Source organism: Colobus angolensis, unplaced genomic scaffold (genome assembly GCF_000951035.1).
Source record: "Colobus angolensis palliatus isolate OR3802 unplaced genomic scaffold, Cang.pa_1.0 Scaffold19, whole genome shotgun sequence".
NCBI classification, from domain to species: domain Eukaryota; kingdom Metazoa; phylum Chordata; class Mammalia; order Primates; family Cercopithecidae; genus Colobus; species Colobus angolensis.
This window is the reverse complement of record NW_012115043.1, coordinates 15,769,824-15,776,242: the sequence shown is the minus strand read 5'-3', so window position 1 is coordinate 15,776,242 and position 6,419 is coordinate 15,769,824.

Genomic DNA, 6,419 nt, shown 5'->3' with positions numbered 1-6,419 from the left:
CAGACTGCTGTGTTAGCAATGAGGGAGGCTCCGTGGGCGTGGGACCTTCCCGGCCAGGTGAGGGATATATTCTCCTGGTGTGCCCGTTTGGTTAAAGCACGTTATTGGGGTGGGAGTTACCCAATTTTCCAGGTGTTGTGTGTCTCAGTTCCCCTGGCTAGGAAAAGGGATTCCCTTCCCCCTTGCGCTTCCCAGGTGAGGCGATGCCTCGCCTGCTTCAGCTCTCGCTGGTCAGGCTGCAGCAGCTGACCAGCACCGATTGTCCGGCACTCCCTAGTGAGATCACCCCAGTACCTCCGTTGAAAATGCAGAAATCACCGGTCTTCTGTGTCACTCGCGCTGGGAGTTGGAGACTGGAGCTGTTCCTATTCGGCCATCTTGCTCCGCCCCCCAGAAATGATATTCTTATGCTGATGCTGATTGAGTTACTCTGTGAGGGTCTTAAACTGCTTGGCATTAGCTGTTCTGCTGGAATTCAGGATCTGCTTAAGCAATTCTTAAAAGTGTTAGGACTCTAATGTCAGAAATCATGTCTATCTTAAACAAAAGCTGTATGATTCTAGGGCCAGGAATCCTATTTATAGGTATAATGGGGGTGTAGACGGCCAGCATCTAGTGTGATATGAATTTCAGTAACAAGGAAGTGGGTCAACGTGAAGACTGATTACTGCTTGATTATAAATGTTTCCATCCAAAATTCTTGTAAACCCCCTGTGGGTCGTATATTAGTCTGTTTTCATGCTGCTGATAAAGACATGCCTGAGACTGGGAAGAAAAAGAGGTTTAATTGGACTTGCAGTTCCACATGGCTAGGGAGGCCTCAGAATCATGGCAGGAGGTGAAAGGCACTTCTTACATGGTGGCAGCAAGAGACAAAATGAGGAAGAAGCAAAAGTAGAAACCCTGATAAACCCATTAGATCTCCTGAGACTTATTCACTATCACAAGAATAGCATTGGAAAGACCGGCCCCCATGATTCAATTACCTTCTCCCACTGGGTCCCTCCCACAATACGTGGGAATTCTGGGAGATACAATGCAAGTTGAGATTTGGGTGAGGACACAGCCAAACCATATCATTCCACCCCTGCCCCTCCAAATCTCATGTCCTCACATTTCAAAACCAATCATGACTTCCCAACAGTCCACCAAAGTCTTAACTTATTTCAGCATTAACCCAAAAGTCCACAGTCCAAAGTCTCATCTGAGACAAGGCAAGTCCCTTCCACCTATGAGCCTGTAAAATCAAAAGTACTTCCTGGATACGATGGGGGTACAGGTATTGGGTGAATACAACCATTCCAAATGGGAGAAATTGGCCAAAACAAAGGGGTTACAGGGCCCATGCAAGTCTGAAATCCAGTGGGGCAGTCAAATATTAAAGCTCCAAAATGATCTCCTTTGACTCTAGGTCACATCCAGTTCATGCTGATGCAAGAGGTGGGTTCCCATGGTCTTGGGCAGCTCTGCCCTTGTGGCTTTTGAGGGTATAGCCTCCCTCCTGGCTTCTTTCATAGGCTGGCATTGAGTGTCTACAGCTTTTCCAGGTGCATCATGCAAGCTGTCAGTGAATCTACCATTCTGGGGTCTGGAGGATAGTTGCCCTCTTCTCACAGCTCTACTAGGCAGTGCCCCAGTAGGGACTCTTGGGGCTCCAACCCCACATTCCCTTCTGCACTGCCCTAGTAGAGGTTCTCCATGAGAGCCCCACCCCTGCAGCAAACTTCTGCCTGGGCATCCAGGCGTTTCCATACATCTTCTGAAATATAGGCAGAGGTTCCCAAACCTCAGTTCTTGACTTCTGTGAACCCACAGGCTCAACACCATGTGGAAACTGCCAAGGCTTGAGGCTTCCACCCTCTGAAATCACAGACCAAGCTCTGCGTTAGCCCCTTTCAACAATGGCTGGAGCAGCTGGGACACAGAGCACCAAGTCCCTAGGTGGCACAGAGCACAGAGACCCCGGGCCCCACCCACTAAATCATTTTTCCCTCTTGGGCCTCTAGGCCTGTGATGGGAGGTGCTGCTGTGAAGGTCTCTGACATGAACTGAGAGACATTTTCCTCATGATCTTGAGAATTAACATGAAGCTCCTTGCTACTTGTGCAAATTTCTGCAGCTGGCTTGAATTTCGCCTCAAAAAATGGGTTTTGATTTTCTGCATCATCAGGCCGCAAGTTTTCTGAACTTTTATGCTCTGTTTCCCTTTTAAAACAGAATGCTTTTAACAGCACCCGAGTCACCTTTTGAATGCTTTGCTGCTTAGAAATTTCTTCCACCAGGTACCCTAAATCATCTGTCTCAATTTCAAAGTTCCAGAAATCTCTAGGGCAGGGGCAAAACGCCACCAGTCTCTGCTAAAACATAACAAGAGTCATCTTTGCTCCAGTTCCCAACAAGTTCCTCTTCTCCATCTGAGACCACCTCAGCCTGGACCTTATTGTTCATATCACTATGATCGTTTTTGTCAAAGCCATTCAACAAGTCTCTAGGAGGTTCCAAACTTTCCCACATTTTCCTCTCTTTTTCTGAGCCCTCCAAACTGTTCCAGTCTCTTCCTGTTACCTAGTTCCAAAGTCGCTTCCATATTTTTAGGTATCTTTTCAGCAACACCCCACACTACTGGTACCAATTTACTGTATTAGTCCATTTTCGTGCTGCTTATAAGACATTCCCGAGACTGGGAAGAAAAAGATGTTTAATTGGACTTACAATTCCACATGGCTGGGGAAGCCTCAGAATCATGGCGGAAGGTGAAAGGCACTTTTTACATGGCAGTGGCAAAAGAAAAAATGAGAAAAAAGCAAAAGCAGAAACCCCTGATAAACCCATCATATCTCATGAGACTTATTCACTATCATGAGAATAGTATGGGAAAGACCAGCCACCATGATTCAGTTACCTCCCCCTGGGTCCCCCCCACAACACGTGGGAATTCTGGGAGATACAATTCAAGTAGAGACTTGGGTGGGAACACAGCCAAACCATATCAGGTGGCTTCAATAACTTGCTCACCAGAGCTCCCAATCTGCCATCCAATTGCATTCATCTTAGACTTACTTATCACTTAGGGGACTGAGCCTGGACACCTATTGTTTCAGATTCTTTCCACCTCAAGTAACAGAAAACCAACTCCAATCCTTAAACAGTGAAGTTGGTTCATATAACCAAATGTCTTGATATATGCAGACTTCAGGTACAATATTGTCATTGCCCAACAGGTTCTTCCTGTCCACTGCACAGACAAAATCAGTCCACTGAGATGGCAGCATTGCAGTAGAGAAAGAGTTTAATTGACATGAGGCAAGCCCATGAAGGAGAACTGGGCTTAAATCAGTCTCTGAAGATTTGGAGGTTAGGAGTTTTTAGGGAGTAGGTGCTGCTGATTTGTTGGGGATGAAATCGTAGGGGTGTGGAAAATAGTCCTCATGGGCTGAGTCTGCCTCTGGGTGGGGCCACATCTGACAAACATCTCAGAAAAACTATAGGTTCTATAAGAGTGATGTTATATAGGAGCAATTGGGAAGGTCACAAATGTTGTGACCTCTGGCCACATGACTCCTGAGCAGTAAGGGATTAGAAACTACACCTACATTTTAGCAGAGTTCAGGCCCCTCTCATAATCGGAACCTTGTGGCCTTTCATCCATTTTACAAAGGAAGTTTAGTTTTGGGAAGGGCTATTATCACCCCTGCTTTAAGGTTAAACTGTAAACTAAATTCTCCCCATAGTTAGCTTGGCCCACACCCAGAAAAGACCGAGGATAGCTTGGAGGTCAGAAGCAAGATGGAATCAACTGTGTCAGATTTCTCTTACTGTCATAATTTTGCAAAGGCAGTTTCAACATGATCAAAGTTCTAGCCTGATTTTCTTGTAGTGTTTGCGAGTCCATTCTCCATGTGTTGGTTTTGTTCTCAGGCTGGCTTCCCTCAAGGACACAAATTAAGCAACAGGTTTCTTTGCTTACATTCAGTACGGAACAGTGAGATCTACTTTCCATCGTTATCACTCAAATATAAAGAACTTTCCCAAAAGCTATCAGTAGCTCAAATTTTATTGGCCAACACTGAGGTACATTCCCATTCCTAACCCATTTGATGGCCAGGGATGAGATTACATGGTTAGTTTACCTTAACCAGTCTTTACTTTGTGAGCTGAGGATGGTGTTAGCTTTCCCTAATCCCAAAGGTTAGATAAGGATGGATACCAGAACAAAATTGGGAATCTATGAGAAGGAAGTGGGGCAAATTGATTACAGGTAGGCACCAAGAATATCCACTATATATATATTTTTTCTACCTTTAAATTCTCACACTATTATTCCCTTGATTTTTGTGGTCCAACTACACTGGCTTTCTTTTGGATCATCAAACATGCTTTGCTCCTTGTCACCCTAAGATCTTTGTTCAGACTATTTTCGTAGCCTGGAATTCTCTTCTCCCACTCTCTTTCCTGGTAAAATGCTACTTACTTAAAAGTCATTTCTTTCATTAAGCCTTCCCTCAGCCCCTTACTACATTATGTGCTTCTTCTTCCAACTCTAACTTAAGCAAAAGGAGAATACAGTCAATTCTCATTATGTGCAGTAATTATGTCCTATCAAGTTGCCATAAACACTGTATTAGTGAATACTGAACCATTGCTCCCAGAGGACTTAAAAGGTTAGGTTCCAGGGAGCCTCTGGTCACAATATTTTCATCAATGGATCAATACATAACCTTGTTTTATGCGTGTTTTAGCTTAAAGACATCTCATTTAATACCTATTGATTCATTAACATTGAACTACCAACATACTAAGCTATATATTTTCTCTGTAAGGCACATCCCAGTCTTGTACTCAGGAATACTAAACAAAACAGCACTTTAGCACTAAGCTTGAGGGCTATTTTAAACAGTGAAATCAATGACAAGCACAAAATGTGAAAAAACATGCCACTAAATAGATTGCAAAAAGGACATTTGTTTACAGTGTGAAAGGTGAAGCAAGACAGCAGACGTCTTGTTGAACCTCAGCTGGAAACATGCGCATTAGGCGACTCAAATTTTTCGCTACTCTGTATGTGTCAATGAATGATTGTGAAAGCACTGTTGGGGCTCAGAAAACAATACCCCATAGTATGGCACTGTGGCATCCTGAGTGCTTTGAACTGAAGGAGAACCAAGGTCTCACTGACTTTCTCCTGTGCTCTTAGCTCTTGCCCTTCTCTCCTGAAGAGCAAGAGGGAGCCCTCTCTGAATTTCCCTTATCTGCCTAAAAATGGATCCTCCAAAAGGGAATCATTTGTCCCCTCTCTGCAATCTCATTAGCTAGGGAAGATTAATTATATCACTGGAGGGGAGACTAAAGGTTGGTACCTTGACCAGATAGACTTTGTCAAAAATTGCCACCTATTCTTTTTTTTTTGAGACAGGATCTCGTTCCTATCGCCCAGGCTGGAGTGCAGTGGCGCAATCATGGCTCACTACAGCCTTGACCTCCCAGGCTGAAAGGGTCCTCCTGCCTCAGCCTCTTGAGTAGCTGGGACCATGGCATGTGCCTCCACACCCAGATACTTTTTTTCTTTTTTTGTAGATATGTGGGATTTTTCCATATTGCCCAGGCTGATCTCAAACTCCTGGCCTCAAGCGACCTGCCGGCCTCAGCCCCAAATGCTGGGATTACAGACATGAGCCCCTGCCCCCAGCCCATCTATTCTGAGGGTTGCTACTTGAGATATTTTCTCTGTGTAACCAGACAACTTTGTTCACTATAAATTTCCATCTCTCACCCTCTCATAACCTGTCACCACCTCCCCACAAAAGCCTCAAGCAACTATTTCCTTCTGTAGCTCAGGATGCTATAAAAACTTTGATCGTCTACCCCTTCTTTGAATCTTATAATTCGTGAGGCTCCCACGTGCATGCACATAATAAAACTGTATGCCTTTTCTCTTGTTAATCTGTATGCTGTCAGTTTGTTCCAGAGACTCAAATTATCAAACCTTCAGAAAGTAGGGGGAAGGTTTAAAACTCCCTTATAGTTTCAAGAGTATTAATTTGGGGGTTACGAATACATTTTAGCAGGTAAGCGCATTTGCAAATCAGAATCCACGAATAATGAGTGTGGTGGTTAATATTAGGGGTCAACTTGATTGAAGGATGCCTACGTAGCTGGTAAAGTATTGTTTCTGGGTGTGTCCGTGAGGGTGTTGCCAGAGGAGATTAACATTTGAGTCAGTGGACTGGGAGAGGAAGACCCACCCTCCATGTGGGTGGGCACTATCCAATCGGCTGCCAGAGAGGCTAGAACAAAGCAGGCAGAGGAAGGTGGGATACGCTGGCTTGCTGAGTTTTCTGACTTTCATCTTTTTCCCATGCTGGATGCTTCCTGCCCTAGGACATCAGACTCCAGGTTCTTCGGGGACTCCTGGATTTACA